At 39.6% G+C, this 19,024-nt stretch overlaps 1 pseudogene; it reads left to right on the top strand.

Moving 5' to 3' along the window:
• Window positions 1-2,785: 2,785 nt before the first annotated feature.
• LOC100720900 (olfactory receptor 2F1-like) lies at window positions 2,786-3,902 on the top strand (annotated as a pseudogene).
• Window positions 3,903-19,024: the final 15,122 nt, after the last annotated feature.

Here is a 19,024-nt window from a genome sequence, read left to right as displayed (position 1 = left end):
CTAGTTTAGCAAAAGGTAAAGATACTCAGATGTATGAAGCATACAGGACCCCAGCCACCTACAATCCAAACAGAGCTACACCCAGGCATATAATAATCAAAATACCAGAAATACAATATAAGAACAGAATATTAAAAGCCATCAGAGACAAGAAACAGATCACTTACAAGGGAACACCCATCAGAATTACAGCAGACTTCTCGGCACAAACCATCAAATTACGAAGAGCATGGGGGGGAAATAGTTCAAGCTTTGAAAGATAATTCAAGATTGATATATCCTGCACAACTATCCCTGGAAATTGATGGAAAAACAAGGTGCTTCCAGGATAAAGAGGAACTAGGGGAATATGCAGCCACCAATTCAACTCTACAGAGAATACTGCAGGATATTCTAAAAATGAAAAATACGAAGATTCCAGAAAAAGTGGCAGAGAGGCCACAAGGAATGGAGCAGAAAACAAAATGAAGAAGACAAACTGACAGCTAATGACAGAAAAAGAGCTCAACAGAAATAAGGCAGAGAAGATTGGATGTTAGGAACAGCTGTTTTGGAGAAAACGATGTCATAATAGGTAATGCTGATTTAATATCATCTTGTTTTGAAGTCCCATCAAGCTTTTGTTCTTCTGTCTCCATATTCTGAACATGTTGTATCTTACTGGATTTTATTATATGTGATAGTATAAACAAAAACTTTTATAGACAAGGAGATTATACAGAAACTATTGTTCATTTTCTGTTAGTTTATTCTAAATACCCTGTAATACTGTCATTCTCTTGAATAGTTTTACATTGTTTTGATATGTTTGATGCTACAGTATATGAAGTTATACTCAAAAATTTCAAGGAAAGAGACAATATGGTAACTACTTTTATGCCAGGATTATCTTGTGGTGAAACACTATTTTGCCTAAATGGTTATGTTTTGATCTGCGCTGTTTTGTTATGCCCTCTTTTTATCTCAATCTCCATTGTATTATTTACTTTTTTATTTTATCCTTTTAATTAAGGGAAAAATAAATTTAAAAATAGCAGGATATATTATAGTAAACCACTTTGATTTTCTATTAACTTGATTTGAAGCCCTGCATTGCTCTCACCATCTTGTTTTGACTGATGTTCCTCTATTCTGTTTTGCTTGATAGTACCAGGTTCGAAAGTTTAGGCAACAGCTGTGAAGATAGTGGGATTCATTATGACGCCCATTCTGGTTGACTATTATCTACTTTTGAAGACATGTAATGTCTCCAATGTTTTGGTTTTGTTGGTTTTTTTCTTTATTGTTTTGTTCAATTTTACTATAACTGATGATATAGGCAACTCTATTAGAGATAGCGGGAGGCATTATGGTAACCATTGTTGATCACCTTGTATTACGTTTTTACATTATCTATTATGTGCACCCTTTTGATTTGACTGACTCTGTTCTGTTATGTCACATTTGGTTTTACTTTCTTCCAAAAAAATAATACGAACTGTGGGAGTAATAAAACCCAAAATATGTAATAGTCATTGTACAAAAGAGAGGAAAAGTGCTCTAAACGATATAACTGCATGTCTATTTAAGTGTATAAGATAGACAATGATATTACTGAGTTTTGTTGGATTATTGAACAGAACTGTTTGCAGTCTCACTGTTGGAATGTCTACTTTATATGCTTTAATCTTGTAACTTGAACAAATATATCTAAGATGACCATATGTAATCCATTAACTAGTGATTTACTACTGTTTATTTTTTTTTGAAATTCTGTATAACTTGTAACCTTTTTCTGCTTTTTTTTCTCCTTAAATAAAATTAAAAAAAAAAGACCCAGTGCCACCTGGCTGAGGTTCAGTAGTTTAGTAGTTGAATGTGAGTGTCATTGTTTTCCAAATACTCACAGTTCTAAACAGTTTAGTGAATATCTAAAAAATCACTTTTGTTTCAGTAGGTAAGTGTACCATTCCTAAAAGTGAGAAATAACTAGAGTGATAAATTAATTATAAAACTTATAATTTAATTAGCCAAGTACTAACCTTACTACTCTCCCTTGCAGCACAATTACCTTTATTAGTATTTCTGTGAGTATTAATTAAATCTCTAGCCCTAGTGAAATTGCACTAACCAAGATCATCAGAGTCTTCACTTTTGTGCTTATAATCAGGTACCTGAAGTGTAGCTCAAGGCAGCACCTTTGGCTGAAAGGACATAGGTTCCATCTGGACTGAGGATGACATGAGACCTGAGCAGACGCCTCTCACAGCAGTGAAGGAGGCTGACCCTGAGGGAGCATAGAAACAACTGAACCCAGATTTCAGGAAAAACACCCAGAGCCCTCACGCCTCCCTGTTTTCCCTTGTGTCCAAGTATATCTCTGTGTCCACTGTGGCCCCACACTGAAGGACCTTTCCTTTATCCCACTTTCTTTCCTCACATACTCATTTTGCAGCTATCTCTGCTTTAGTTTTATTTCAGTTTTCCTTCCTTTTACCGATTTTTTCTATCATTTATCCATTTGTACTATCATTCTCTATTTTCCCTGACACTTATTTTATACTTCTTATTCTCCTGTGTTTTCACTGGAACCATACAAAGCCCTGGACATGACAGGCAGAAACATCACTTGAGAACTTAATAGCTTAGTGTCAGAGCCCAGTGTCCCTTTCCCACTGTCCTCACTGCACTGTCCTCTAATCATCCAGGATAAAGAATCCCATCTCAGTGACCCTGTTTCATCTCACATGAAGAAGTTAATCGCAGGTGGGCTATTAACTCAAGACTCCAAAAGTGAACCCTTTACCTGTCCATCCTCACAGTTATCCTGCCCAGCAGCCCGTCCCACCTGCTCCATGAGGAGAGACAATGTGACCTGGGGGAGTGATCTTGCCCTATTGGATCTCTCAGATGACAGATAGATCCAGGCTGGATTCCTTGCGCTCTTTGGGGCCACCTACCTGCTGACCCTGCTGGGCAATGGGCTCATCCTCCTCTTGATGATACTGGACACCAGACTCCACTTGCTCATGTACTTCTTCCTCTGCCACCTCACAGTTGTGAACATTTGCTACACCTGTAGTGGAGTCCCACAGATGCTGGCACACTTCCTGCTGGAGAAGAAGATCATCAGCTTTGCGCAATGTGGGACTCAGCTCTTCTTCTCCCTGGCCTTCAGTGGTACCGAGTTTGTGCTGATGGCTGCCATGGCTTATGACCGCTATGTAGCCATCTGTGAACCTCTGTGTTACATGGCAATGATGAGACCCAGGCTCCGTGTGGCACTGGCTGGTGTCCCTTGGCTCGTGGGCATGGCTAACTCTTCTGTGGAGACAACAGTCACCATGTGCTTGCTCACCTGTGGGCATAATATACTGAGCCATGTGGCCTGTGAGACAATGGCACTGGTCAGGCTGGCTTGTGTAGATGTCACTCTCAACTAGGTGGTTATAGTGGCCTCCAGTGTGGTTGTGCTGCTGCTGCCCTGCTGTCTGGTCCCTCTGTCCTATGTTCACATCATGGCCTCCATCATGAAGATCCGCTCCATCCAAGGACGCAGCAGAGCCTTTGAGACCTGTGCCTCTCACCACTGCATCGTCCCTATGACTTCTGGGATGGCTCTCTTCCCCCACCCACAGCCTCACTCCAAGGCCTCAGCCCAGCAGGACAGGGTGCTGGTGCTCTTCTGCACTGTGGTGTCCCCCATGCTGAACTCTCTCATCTACAATCTGAGGAACAAGGATGTCAAGGCTGTTGTAAATTGAGTTCTGATTTTATAGCTCAGTGTCTAAATGGTAGATGGTGACTTTTAGTTGTGAGGCCTCCCTGAGGACACTGGACACCTGGTTAGGAATGACCAGCACAACACCCAAGAGTTCATCTGGCCGCACATGTGACCCTGTGTGTGTGTAACTGGCTGTGGTGGGAGAGTGATTTGGGCTCCTCTCTCCTGTTGTAATGGAAATGTGGGGGTTTCTGTCTCTGGACTCTATTTTAGGCCCGAAGTTCAATCCAAAGGAAAGGAATTATACTGACTTTAAAATACACATGGGTCTATAAGGATAGATAATTATGCTACTAATCTGTGTTAGTTCATCAGAAAGAACAGCTTGTACTTTCATCGTTTGATTGCTTGATCATTTTTTCATGCCTACATCTTGTAATCTGAAAAAATACTTTGAAGATAACAGTACACAGTCTATAAACCAGTGTTAATCCCGTTTTTTATTTTGAAATTCTGTGTCATCACTTTTATTCTGTTTTTGTTTTAAAATGTAGAACATGCACATATTCTACTAGAAAGCTAAACGAAATATAGTCATTTTCTTTAATGCAAGAGGGAGAAAAATGATTTATCAGCAGATATGAATTAGAAATGAGATTATAACACAAGTTGGGGTAGTGCACACAATTTATGACAAGAAAGTATTTCTTTTCTAAAACCTGAAAATCTAAATGAAAACCTCTCCCCTAGTCATCGAGAAGGAGGAAAATGTGCTGTAAGTTACCAAATGTCCCATGCCCATGGGGTCCCACAGACCTTAGTTCAGAGGAGCAGAAGTCCTGTGAGCCGCATGGGGTGCAGCCCATCTCACGAGGGGGGGATCGAACTTTGCAGTGCATCTGGGGCCAAAGTCACGGTCTTGTCCCTACAACTGGACGGTGTGAATCACATGAGCGCCATATTGCTGTCTCCCTTTCCAGCTGGCAGGGAAGACAAACAGCAAACCAGAGAGACGCAGGTAATGGACCTCAAGCCAGTGTCTTTTTGCCCAATGGACTCCAAGGCTGTGCCCTTGGCAGAACTCAGGGACATGTTCAGAATCATTAGAGGGCCACATCACATGCCATTGGATGTGGGCCAAAGTCTTCACAAAGGAGAAACGTCTAATTTTTCACCAGTAAAAGTGTTGTTATCCTCCACTATACATAAATAAATGATTGGGTTTTCCATAAAGCAAAACAGTGCTGTTTTTGTACTGAGAAATGTTTCAAACAGCTTTTAAGAACCACACTTAAGTGTCTCACCCAAATATCACAGATATGTGATTTGCCTTGACCACCAAAAAAGAAAAAACAATTCAAAACTCAAGCTTTTCCTCTAACTGTTGAGAAGATTGTCAATGTTTGATGAGGACAAAAGGGAGCATTTCTTTAAATTTCTAGTAAAAGTTTTATTGAGATACAATTCATGGAACCTGAAATTCACATTTGCCCCTTATGGTCTGTGGCAGTTGCTCCTTCCATGGCACAGCGCTGCCTCACACCTGCAGGCTCAGAGCATCTTCATCTTCCCCAGAAGGACTCCTCAATCCTGTCAGGGGTCACTCCATCTGTCAGCTCCTGAAAACACCCACGTGCCCTCACCAGGGATTTGCCAATACACACACACGCGCGCATTCACGAAATCCTGAAATCTGGAATCTTTTTCTCCATTCGGCTTGATGCTTTTGAGGGATTTCACACTTTTAAGGCTGAATCACACTCAGTTGTGCCTACCCACCACATTTGTTTATTCCATTATCATATGATGTACATTTAGCTATTTTAGATTATAAATAGAATAGTGAATAATGTTATTATGAACATTCATCTACAAGTTATTCATTTAACACCTGTTGTCAGTACTTGGTAGACATACCTAGGAGTGAAGCTACCGAATCCTATGTTATGTCTGAAAGGCACAGCGAAAAGTTCTGTGAAATGTTTTAGGCAATACTTCCTTGGGTAGGATCCAAACACACAGGTTGAATAAATAAGTAAGTAAATAAATAAGATTACATTGTTAAACCCTTTAAAAGGAAACACAATTTACAGAATAAAGACACAGGCCATGCATTAAGGGAAAATATTCTCAAAGCATGCTTGTGATGAGTGGGTAAAATCCAAAATACATAAAAAGAAAACCACCAACAGGAGCAAAATGTGTAAGTATACCCACTTAAAAATAGACAAATGATCTCAATAGATTTTTCTCTAAAGAAGAGACATCAATGGCCAATAAATGCATACAAAAATATTTTATATCTCTGCTCAAACTCATCCCATAATGAGTCAACTCACATCAGCTGGAATGGCTGTCATTATAAAGACAAATGAGAGCTGAGGTCATGGTTTATGCCTTTAATTCCAGCTCATTGGAGGCTGAGGCAGGAGAGTAACCACAAATTCAAGGCTGACCTAGGCTACAAATCAATTCAAAACTACCTTGAACTTCAAAACAAAAACCTTTTAGAAACCAATAGGCAAGTATGCCTTGTGAGTGGAGCTGAGTGGTAGAGCTTTTTCCATGTAGAGGTAATGCCACGGGGTCAGAACAGCCCCATTACCACCCCGCTAAAAAAGACAAGTGTTCTCAAGGGTTTCAAGAAAAAAGAAATCTTTTGAGAAGTATTGTATCATTAAAAAATCAATATACTGAATATGGCAGCTAGGGTTTAGGGGCAGAAACAGGAGGTCTTTAGCCAGTGTCTGTGTAAAATGGCACCGGCTGTCACAGAACCCTAAGAAAGCACAGTTTAAATGAGCCCCTGGGGATTTTCAGTGTTTGAACACATCCAGGTAAAACTCCAAGGATTTGGGACCTGAAGTCAAGAGGAAAATACAGATATCTGAGGTCAAGAACTGTAATATGAGAGGTACCTGGCAATATTGAGGAGACAGTGTTGTATGGGTTTAGCACTAAAAGGATTGTGGTAGGGAGATGTTATTGATAGTGTGTAGTTTCTGTGCTATATAACAGGTTCTGTTTGGTTTTTGTTGGTTAGTTTGTTTATGGGTAGGGGAGCACTGGTGGGGGTAAGCAGTCTGGCAGTGAGGAGGTTGGAGATCGATTAGGGGTTCCAGTCCCAACGTGGCCTGTGGGTTAAGGGGCTACTGTACCTGTTGGGGAAGGAAACAAAGTCTTTCATATCTTTGATAAGAATGTGATGAGAAGCAACTTAGTGGTGAGTAGTACCCCACAAAATGGGGTTGAACTGTTAGGCAGAACCTGACTCAAAGTCTGTGTAATCTGGATAGAGGATAGGGGTGGGGTAAGGAAAGACTAGTTACGGTTGGGGAGCTTTGGATGGTAATGGCAGAAGGCATTTTTGGAAGCACATGTCATTTCATTAATGGAACTGGACAGGTGGGAAGTATTAGAATGGAATGAATAAGAACTGTTATGATTCAAGGCAGAGGCTTGGTACACAGAGTGGTTTGGAGTTAAGGACTTTCAATCCCAAAAAAGTGAAGGGAGGGAGAACAATGGTCCTTCATGTTTCTGAAAAACTATTGTTCCTATGTCAAAGAAAGAACAAGTAGAGAGTTCCGGCCATGGAGGGATTCAGGCAGCTTATTCACCTGCCCTCTTGGTAAGTGTCTTCAACGCGGATCAGGAGGAGAGCAGAGTTCCAGAGATCTGACAATGGAGGGGTTCAGGCAGCTTATTCACCTGCCCTCTTGGTAAGACCTGCCTGGATGAGATAGAGCAGGTTTGCTCAGCAAAGATTTTTCCCCAGGACGGATATGGGAAGCATTATGTGACTGATTGTGGAACAGAGTTCTCTGAAGGGCACAGTGCCTGGGGCAATGAACAGGGGGCTGTGAGGCTCCAGACCCCAAGGGCCTCCTGTGGAAGTAACCAGGTAGGGCCCCTGGCTCCCTGGATGGGAAGACAGTATTGCTTGACTTGTCTCTGCTCAGGCTTCCATTTGTCACATGGCCTGGGCGCTGGGGCCTGGCCTGCGGACCACAGGCCATGTTGCTCAGGATTTCTTTTGCTGTGGAGAGGAAGCATTCTTGTGGCAGGAGGACCACCTATCCACCTGGGGAACCCCTTTCTGCAAATTTTCTTTTGAGGCAGAAAATTCATGGTGTAGCTTTAGTGTGTCCATTAAGATCCTTCCAACAGTGGTCATGAGCATGTAGGTTTCCATGGTGCCTTTGTCCCTAGAGACTCTGGGTTTCATGTCTGATCCTTGACTTTGGATCACAGTAACTGGGGGCTTGGCTTTCTGCAGGGGCTCTGCCACTGTTCTGTCTTTCTTGCACAGTATGTTCTGCAGAAACTTCCTGACTGGGTTCACAGTGGTAGCTTCTGAAGGTAACATTTTGTTCTCTGACTGAAACAGAGCCTTGGACCCTGTGCTATCTCTTAGTTCCCTGAGCTGAAAAGGGGGCATCAACATTCCAACCCACCTTCTTCCTGCAAATTGTTCTTCCTTCCCTCCTGGTTTGGGCCCCTCAAAGCTCACTCTCTTCTCAGGCAGAGTGTGAACATGTGGTTTTTGCTCACCCTGGGCTCCTGGGATTTGGGCAGTCTGGGCTCCTTTTCCTGGTGCCCTGTTTCCCTCACTGGGAGCTCACATATCCCTTGGGAAGGTGATGGGCGATTAGTGATCATTTTACTGGGACTCATAAAGCCCCCTCCACTCTCAGGTGGTCCAAACGTGTGGCTTTTGATCTTGTGGATCTTGGAGTTTTGAGATCCTGGGCTCCTTTTGATCCTTGTTAATTCTGTCCTGCATTAAGGGGCCAACTATCTCTGGGGATAGTGATGTGCTGCTAGTGGACACTCCTCCGATGCTGACCAGATCAACCTGAGAATCCAGGATGTCTCTGGTGAGAGGTATCTCTGAGGAAGAGTCTTGAAGGACTTTGCCAGTGGCAAAGTCTTGCAGGAGGACTCTGGTAGCAGAATCCATATTTTTCGACATTGCCAGGGTACCCAAGGATGAGACTCCTTGCTCCTGCAAAGAACACATTCTTGAGCCCCTAGGCTTTGAACTCCTGGGACTCACATTAAGATTTGGGGAGGGTGCCAACCCACTGGCTCCCTTGGTAACTGCCTCCTCCAAGAGTTTCTTCACCTCTGTGTCCATGGTCTTCTGGATGTCTCTGTCCCTTGAACATGGAGAACCTATATTCACCTCCCCTGTCAAGCCATGATGGGAAAGGTCTCTAGAGACCACACCTCCTTGCTCCTGAGGCTGATATTTGTCCATTACTGTGATTGGACTTGGACCAATGCTGCATCTCCCTGGCCTTGAGACAGTATCAGGATGCTGGGCTCTGCTTTCAGAGCAGTATAAATGGGGCTGAGCACTCAGGGTGTTCTCTTGTCCAGTTGGTGCAGCTTCTGAGGGCCTGTGGTCATCAGCAAATAGTCTCTCCTTCGGATATTTGAATGAGTGACCAGTGATAGGACCATGTATTTTGAGAACAGACATAGTTGTTTTCACGTTCTCTCCGGGAATACTCTGAGATGGTTCTCCCTGCAAATTCATATCTTGGTGGGTGGAGTCAGGCTTGGAGTTTTGGGAGGCTGAGGAGGAAGATGCAGGCTGTGGAAGCAATGAGGTGTGAACCTTTTTCAGCTTCAAAATGACCCTGATGACCTCGGAGGCTAAGCCCCACCTGTGTCTCACACAGAGTCTTTTCAGCTGTGCTTCCAGTATCTGATGAGTCCCAGCATCAAGGACAGAGAGGTCCTGGGTGTTCCTGCCATACTCCTGACCCTGCAGGGATGGTTCATTCTCAGTTTCCATGGAGATGTTTGAATTTCCAGGATCGTAGCAGGCATGGTCCACAGTAAGGGTGGAATGGTCAGTGGTCACAGTGATTCCTTCCCCCTCTCTGCTCAAACTGCCCACTTGGACAGATGCTCTCACTGTCTTCTATGTTCTTCTTGTCTGGCCTGCTTGCAGAATCATTGCCTGAATCACTGCTTAGGAGTCTCAGCCCCTTCCTTGGTGATGCTGGATCACAGATAGGCTCTAGGACATTCACTGCAGAGATTTCTAGACACTTGGATAGGTCTTTTGGGGCCTTCTCCAGGTCTTTGGTTGAGTGTTTCCCTGTCTGGGATATTTCTGGGAACTCTAACATGGTCTTTTGTATGACCTGACAGCTTTTATCTGAAATCACTGTAGTCTGGGAATGCCCACAATTTTCCTTTGCCTTTCCTGTTCCTGGGTCATTCTCCCTGTCCTGAGACAGGTCATCCTTCCGGGGTGGCCCAGACACCAATCTTTTTTGAACATGTTCCTGCAGTTCTTGCTGGACCTTAAAGTAAACCTCCACTGGAGGCTTGCCAGAGGACTTGTTTTCCTGGATAATACCACGTTTGTCAGCAAGCTGGCTAAAGACTTTCTGAGGTTTTTTGACCAAAGGAAGAAAATCTCTCTTTTCCTCTAGCTCCTTCAAAAACTTGCATTGTAAGTGCTGAACAGTACGTGAAATAGCATGTTTCTTCTCTTTCTGATCTTTAAGACCAGAAATGGCTGGAGGTGAACACCAAGGCACAATTGTGAGAGATGGAGCATGCTCCTGGGTCGGTTTTTGAGACCCAGATGGGGATTGGGATGGAGGCAGAGCTGGAGTGAATGTGTAGGGCTCGGCCACATCATTGGCTAAGGGTGGAGGGGGAAAGAGTTGTGGACAAACATTGGACTGAATTCGTGCCGGAACATGATTACAGAGTCCATTGAATAAAATGGTAGAAAACTCTAGTGAGGCATCAGGCACTCTCGTGTGATCCACCAGGGACTCGCTGTGTAGACCTGGGAGGCCCCAGAAACACTGGCTCCCTTTGTATTGCTCATGGTCCCCCCAGAAAACCTTCTGGTAGGAGATCTGTGGCAAAGAAAGAAAGAAAGGGAAAGAAGAAAGAAAAATAAAGAAACCCTCTCTTAAAGAAAAGAAGTAAATAAATGAATAAGCAAAGAATGATTTCTAATCTTTTCTGAGACTTTCTCATTTGTCTCCCCTTCATTTGGAAAATTATTAGAAAGAAGAGTAGAAGAAAGAGAGAGTTTTTCTTTGTAGCATGCGACTTGAGGATCTCTCACCTTTCTGGAACTTTTCTTTTTCCTGAGTAGGGCTGGAGGTGGTAGAGATGGGTTATCCGGGAGGAAGGGCAGTAACAGGAGGTACACCCCCACTCCACCCACAAAGGCGAACATCATATCCATAGCCCAAGGGGTGGAGCTGAGGTTTAGCCATATGGCACAAAAGCTCTTCAGAAGAGAGACAAGACTGTCTAACATCTGAATCGCACAGTTGTTCTCAGGCAAGTGAGCCCTGACAGTTTCCTAGTGTACCAGAAGGGAGGGCTGCAGGCCTAGGTCACAGAGCTATGCTATCCTTGTCACAAAGCACCCCACCTAGTGGGCAGCGGAGCTATAACAAGAAGCTGAAGCTCAACCAGCGCCCCTCCCCTACCACGCTACAAGGAAGCCCCACCCCAATGTCCTGAGCCTCCCTGTTCCTTCCTGCCAGCTCCCCCTTCTCAGCCTTCCAAGGGCAAAGGCTAATCTATTTGGAATTCTGCCCTCCTTTCAGCTGCTTCCTTGGAATCCTCTGCCTGAGCTCCTTCAGTTTCATGATTGTGGAAAAGTTTTAATTTTCTTCGGAATTTTTAAATTTTATTTTAAAGAAATAAAACAATATAACACAGAATTTCAATACAAGATAATAGAAAATTAATAATGGTTAACATATTGCATATGTTTATCCTCAGTCTAGATTACAAAACTCATGCTTGAAAAATTGATCAAACAGTATAAGCACAAACCTTTTGAATGAACTAGAGGAAATTAGTGTAGTTATCTTACCTATGTTAGTATATAAATAAATGTTTTCCTTTTTCTTCTTTTCTGCTTTCCTTCATTGCACTTGTTCTTTCTATCTAGGCAAATTTTCTCCCCCTTTCACGATATGCATTTTAGGATTAGCCTTGCCAGCGTTTGATATTTGGCAATTTCTTCATTCTGGGATGAGACAGAATCTCAGATTTGTTTTAATTTGCATTTCTTGAATGACCAATTATGTTGAACCTTTTTTCATATGTTTATTTCACTTGTATTGCCTCATCTGAGAAGTATGTTTTTATCTCAAGTGCCCCTTTTTGGATTGGGTCATTGAATTTAGGCCACCTGATTTTTTTTGCAGCTCTTGACACAGTCTAGATAGAATTTCTTTGTCTGAGGGGAACTTGGTTAAACTTTTTCCCCACTACTTGGGTCATCTCTTCACTTGGTTGAAGATTTCTTTTGATGTACAAAATCCTTTTAAAAAGATGACATCCCAGTTGTTTATTCCTTGAAGTACTTCCCCTGCAGTTTGGGTTCTGTTCACAAACTCTCTGCCTACAACTGTGTTTTCAAGATTTCTCCCAACATTTTCATCCAATCTCTTTAGTGTTTCTGTTTGAATATTTAGATCTATGATTCATTGTGACTTTAGTTAAGTGAAATGTGATATACATGGGTCTCACATTAGTCTTCAACATGTGAGATGCCAGTTTTCCCAGCATAATTTATTAAACAGGCTATTATTCTTCCATTGAATATGTTTGGCCTCTTTTTCAAAGATAAGGTGGCTGAGTGTGCTTCAGTTGTGTGTGCATGTTCTAAGCTGTTCCACTGATTATCAGGTCAGGTTTTTTTTATGTCTTTGTTTTTCATGCCTATTTTATCACAATAGTTTTGTAGTACAATGTTAAATCAGTGATTGTGATTTCTCTGTCTTTCTTTTATTGTCATGGAGAGCCTGGATTTGCTATTCTAGGTCTTTTCTGTTTCCAAATGAATTTTAAGAATGTTTTCATTAGAGCTTCCTACCACTATTTGTAGATGACATGATATTCTGTATAGAAGACCACCAAGACTCCATTGAAAATGTCCTAGATACAATAAATAAATTCAGCCATGTAGCTGGACACAAAATCAATACTCAGAAATCAATAGAATTTCTATACACTAACAACAAAATCACAAAGAGAGAAATAAGAGAAGCCACACCCTTCACACTAGCATCCAAAAAGTGACATACTTACGAATTAATTTAATGAAAGAAGTGAAAGATCTATACAGGGAAAAGTATAATATCCTGAAAAAGAAATCAAAGAGGATCTCAGAAAATGGAAAGACATCCCCTGCTCATGGATAGGAAGAATAAATTCTGTGAAAATGGCCATTCTCCCAAAGCTATTATACAGATTCAATGCAATCCCAATAAAGATACCATCTACATGCCTCGTAGATCTAGATCAATCACTCCTAAAATTCCTTTGGGACCAGAAGAGACCTAGAATAGCAAAAGCAGTTCTAAGCAGCAAATGCAAGGCAGGAGGCATCACAATTCCTGACTTGAAGCTATACTAAAAAGCAATTGTAGTAAAATCAACATGGTACTAGAATAAAAACAGATGTGAAGATCAATGGAATAGATTAGAAGATACAACCACAACTACAAACACACTGACCCACTTTATTTTTGATAAAGGGGCCAAACATGTTCACTGGGAGAATGACAGTCTCTTTAATAAATGGTGCTGGGAAAACCACTTGTCCATATGCTGAAAACTAAGACTAGACCCATGCCTGTCACCATGTACTAAATTAAAATCTAAATGGATCAAAGATCTGAATATTAAAACAGCAACACTAAATCTATTGGAAGCCAAATTGGGTAAAAATCTTGACTACAGAGGGGAGGTAGAAAATTCACAAACAGGAATCAAACAGCATGGGAAATACTTCCCAGAATCAATAACTGGGATCACCTCTTATTAAAAAGTTTCTGCACGTCAAAAGTAATCTCTAGCATAGCAAAAAGAAAACCCACAAGCTGGGAAAAAATCTTAGTGAACTCTCTCTCAGACAAAGGACTTCTGTCTAAAACATATAAAGAAGTTAAAAAAAATCAGACCCCCAAATTCAAAGATCCAATCCAAAAACAGGCATCTGAAATGAATACACAGTTCTCAGATGAGGAAATACAAATGGCAAATAAATACATGAAAAAATGTTCTTTATCATTACTTATTAGTGAAATGCAAATTAAAACCACACTGAGATTTCATCTCACTCCTGAAAGAAGAGCCAGGATCAAGAAAACTATCAACAACAAATGCTGGAGAGGCTTTCAAGTAAAGGGAACTCTCCTACACTTTTGGTGGGAGTGTAGACTGATACAGCCATTGTGGAGGGCAGTCTGCAGATTTCTCAAAAAGCTGGGATTGGAAGTCCCATGTGTTCCAGCTATTCCGCTTCTAGGCATATTCCCAGAAGAACTGAAAACATCATACTACAGTGATATAGGTGCACCCACATATAGAGTAGCACAATTTGTAATAGTCAGATCTTGGAAACAACCTGAGTGTCCATCACCTGAGGAATGGATAACAAAGTTGTGGTATTTTTATACAATGGAGTACTACTCAGCTATAAAGAATGATCACATTGAGATATTTATAAATTAATGGACGCAGCTTGAGACCATATTCATAAGCAAGATAAATCAAACTCACATGTATAAGTACCGAATAGATTCCCTAGTGTAAAAATGGTAAGAATACATAAAAAGTATGGGTAATCATGGGTAATGGGTAATCATGATTCCCAATTATATTGCTTTGAAGCCTTATAATGTTTTCATTTATTAGTTGGAATGGTTTTATTCTGGGTTGTTTGATTTTATTGTCTGTGATTGTATGAACAGTTATTTTGAAGAAAACAAGACATTATAATAGCTAGTGATGATTTAATACCATCTTGTTTTGAAGTCCTACCAAGCTATTGTTCTTCTATTTCCACTGGTTTTATCATGTTGCATCTTATTGGATTTTATTATATGTGATAGGAGAAACAAAATATTTTATAGACAAGGAGATAATATAGTAACCATTGTTCATTTTCTGTTAGTTGGCTTTGAATACCTTGTAATACTTTCATTCTCTTGAATAGTTTTATACTATTTTGTTATGTTTGTAACTATAGTGTATGATGGGATACTCAAACATTTCAAGGAAAGAGACACTATGGTATCTACTCTTATGTCAGGTTCTCTTGTGAAACACTATGCTGCTTAAATTGTTCTGTTCTGATCTGTTTTGTTATGTTTTCTCTAGATATGTGAGGTGTGCTCACGGTATTTTGATTGATTTGAATTGCATTTTATCTGTATAACTGTTTTGGAAATATGGCCATTTTTACAATGGCGATTCTTCCTATCCTTGAGCAAGGGATATCTTTCCATTTTCTGAATTTCTTTTCAAACTCTTTTTTTGAGTGCTATAAGTTTTAATTATAGAACTTGTTTTCCTTTATTAGATTCATTCCTAAGTATTCTATCTTTTTGGATGTTATTTTGAAGTGTGTGGTTTCTCTAATTTCTCGCTCAGTGAGTTTGTTGTTTGTGTATGGGATTGCTATTGATTTTTTAATTTAGACTTTGTGTCCATTTGGATGTTGACTGTGCTACTGAATTTTCTTAATAAATCTAAAAGTTTTTGGGATCTTCCATGTAGAGTAACATGTCATCTGTGAATAATGATAATTTAACCTCTTTCTTTTATGTTTTTTTCTTTTTATTTATCTCTTATCTAATTTCTCTGGTTAATGTTTCTAGAATTATATTAAATAGAAAGGTGATAGTGGATATCCTTGTTTTGTTATTCATTTTAGAATGGAAGCATTCAACCTTTTTCCATGTAGTATGATGTAAGCTGTTGGTTTGTCATAGATGCCCTTTATTAGATTGAGGTAGAGACCAGCAATTCGTATATTCTCTAGGGTTTTTATCACAAACAAGTGTTGGACTTTATCAAAAGTTTTTTTTTAATGTATTGATATAATGTCATGAATTTTGTCTTTGGCTCTTTTGCTATGATGTATTATGCTGATTCATTTGCATGTGTTGAAACATCGCTGCATTCCTGGGATGAATCCTAGTTGGTCATGTTGTGTGACCTCCTTAATGATTTGCTGCATTCTATTTGCTAGTATTTTACTGAAGATTTTTGCTTTTATGTTGATTAGGGATATTGGTTTGTAGTTTGCTTTTTTAAGATTTGGTCTTACTCTTTTTTTTTTTTTTTTAATCAGAGCAATACTTACCTAGAATTGAGTTAGGCAATACTGTCTCCCTTTAAATTTCATTAAAATTTGAGGAGTATTGGCATTAAATTTTCTCTAACATTCTTGTGGAATTCAGCAGTAAATTGATTAGGCTGGGAGCTTTTTGTTTTTGTTCTGTTGTTTAGTTTTTATTATATTTTCAACCTCAGTGACTGATACTGAGTTATTAAGAATTTTTATATCTCTTGATTCATCTTTGTTAAGTCATAGGTTTCTAGAAATCTCCCCATTTCTTCTGTGTTTTCCATCCTTTACAAGTAAAGATTTTCACAGTAGTTATTGATGATCCTTTGATTTTCTAGAAGACCTGTAGTGGATCACATTTTTAGTTCCTTATTGCAAGAATTTAATGTTTTTCTTTCCTTTTGTTGATAAGGTTGTATAGGGGTTCATAAATTTTATTATTTCAAAGAACCAACTCTTCAATTCATTAATTGTCTATATTGCTTTATTAGTCTCAATGACATTAATTTCTGCTCTGATATTTATAATATCCTCCCTTGCATGGGCTTTGAGCTTGAATTATTCTTCATTTTTTAAAGATATGAGGTGCAGCATTATGTTATGTGTGTTCCTTCTGTTTTCCTGATATGAGAAATCACCATTATAAATTTCCCCATTAGGAGTCCTTTCATTGCATCTCATAAGTTACAGTTAGTTGCATTTGTATTTTCATTTGATTGTAGATATTGTTCAATTTCTTCTTTAACTTCTTTGTGACTCCTGATTGTTCAGGAAGGTGTTATTTAATTGTCATGTGTTTATGCATTTTTTGCAGTTTCTTTTGTCATTCATTTACAATTTGATAACACTATGGTGGGATAATATGTATGGGAATGTTTAAATTCTTTTGTATTTACTTAAGATGGGCTAATATGTCGTTTCTGTTAGAGAACGTCTTGTGTGCAACTCAGATGAATGTGAATTCCAGTGTCACTGGGTGGAACATTCTGTAAACGTCTACTAAGTTCATTTGTTCACAATTTCATTCTGTTCCCATTTTGTTTTTGTTTTTGCTTTTGTGTTTTTCACAGATTCTTTGGTCTAGGTGATCTCTCACTTTGTGACAATGGGATATTAAGGTCTCCCATTACAATTGTGTTATTGCTTCTCCGCTTTTTCATATCTATTAATAATTGTCTTTTCTAGTTTAGTACTCCTATATTTGCTACATATGTATTAATGATCATTATCTCTTTGTCTTGAATTGTTCCCCTAACACGTATGTAGTGACTGTCTTTATATCTTTTAATCATTTTTGGTTTGAAGTTCACAATATCTGCAAACAGAATAGCTGCCCCTCCATTTTCAAGCGTTCTTATTGCATGGAGTATTGTTTTCCCTCTGTTGATTTTCAGTCTATGAATCTCCTGTAGAGTTAAACATGTTTCTTGCATACAGCATATTGCTGGATCTTATTTCTTGATCCGTTCTGCCAGTCTGTTTCTTCTGACTGGTGAATGGAGGCCATTTACATTGATGGCTATAACTGATACATATTGGTTTGTCTTGGTCTTGTTGTTTTCCTGTAGTCGGTTCCCTACTTTTTCCATTTCATTGATTTCCTTGGTTGGTGATCTCCTTCTGTCATTGTTCTTTGAATTGGGATCATTTTTATCTCTGTCTATCATAGCTTTCAGTACCCTTTATAGTATGCATTTGGTGGTCATAAATTCTTTAGCTGTTATTTACATAAAAATATCTTAAATCTCCAGTATTTTTGAAAGACAGTTTTGCAGGATATGTCAGTCTATGTTGGAAGTTTTTTTGTTTTTTTTCAAGACTTGAAATATAGCACTCTAGGCTTTTCTTGACTTGAGGATTTGTGGAGAGAAGTTTGATGCAATTCTGATGGGCTTTCCTTTAAACTTTTCCAGTTTCTTTTCTCTAACAGCTCTTAATATTCAGTTCCTAGGCTCAGTTGCTGGGATCTTGGTTATTATATGTCTGTGTGTAGCCTTAATTTGATTATGTAGAAGTGGTGTTCTATATGCCACACTCATATGTATCAGATTATTTTCTCATACCTGTAAAATTTGCTTCTATCACTTCTGAAAATAGTTAATTTTTAATGTTGTTTGTGATGACTCTTGTTTTATTGGCATGTATTAATATCGTATCATTTTTCTTTGCATCGTCTTGCAAGTTTGGAGTTGTTGTTTCCTGATCTTTTGTAGTTTTCTAGTAACTTTTCTTTCATGATCAATAGCCAAAATCTTGTCTTCAGGGTCTGAAACTGTGTCTTCAATTTTGTTCAAGTGTTTTACCAGCTCTCCATAGGATTTTTTAGTTTCCTAAATGAAGTGAATTCATGAGCAATAAGGAATCCAAGCAGCCTTATTTGTTAATTTGGGATTTTATATAGCTGAGCTCAGCAATCACCCATGGGCCCCTTTTTCACAGTCCAAAACTGTGGCATTGAACTGGAAAGTGACAAATTTTTAAAAACTGAAAACCACAAAAAGACATCCTGATGGAAGCAATTCAGCTAGAATACTATGTTACTTTTTTGAATGACCCCTGTTCCCTGTTTCTTTGCTGAGCAGGTTCATTTTTCTCTTGTGGGTACAACTCATTCTGTTTTTCACATGGGATTTTTACCCTGAGGAATTTTCCACTCTTCTTGGTCAAATACAGGGCACAAGATGGCATTAGTTATGCCAAGCTACAACATTCACTCCTGGTTCTAGTTTATCAATCAAATCCTTGATTCCTGATCACATTTTTACAACTCATCTTTCTCATCTACATTTCATAAATCTTCACATTTGTAATGTATCATTATTAATTTAGTAGATTGGACTTGGCTTTGGCTATAATGCCTTAAATAGTCTATCGTGCAGGTGACATTAATAATAGCCAATTGGAAGAAAACGAGGGGTGTTTCCAGAGCTGAGTAGGGCCGTCAGTCATGGGGTGGTGGAGAATAAATTCCTATACCAACACTGTTGAAGATGTCTCTCATTTTCCCTATCAGCTAGGTGCTTTCAGACCTGACCAATACTGCCCTTGATAACTCCTCAATGATTGGTCTAAAAACAGGATTAACACCATATGTTTCCTACCCTCCTTCTCCACAATACCAGTACACTGGGGGAAGAACATGAGTTAAGATATAGAGTCCAGGTTTAGGTTCAGTA

Source organism: Cavia porcellus, unplaced genomic scaffold, assembly GCF_034190915.1.
Source record: "Cavia porcellus strain 051 isolate PalLab524CR breed Dunkin Hartley unplaced genomic scaffold, mCavPor4.1 scaffold_6, whole genome shotgun sequence".
NCBI classification, from domain to species: Eukaryota; Metazoa; Chordata; class Mammalia; order Rodentia; family Caviidae; genus Cavia; species Cavia porcellus.
The sequence above is the reverse complement of the archived record's forward strand: the minus strand, read 5'-3'. Positions and strand labels throughout refer to the sequence as shown.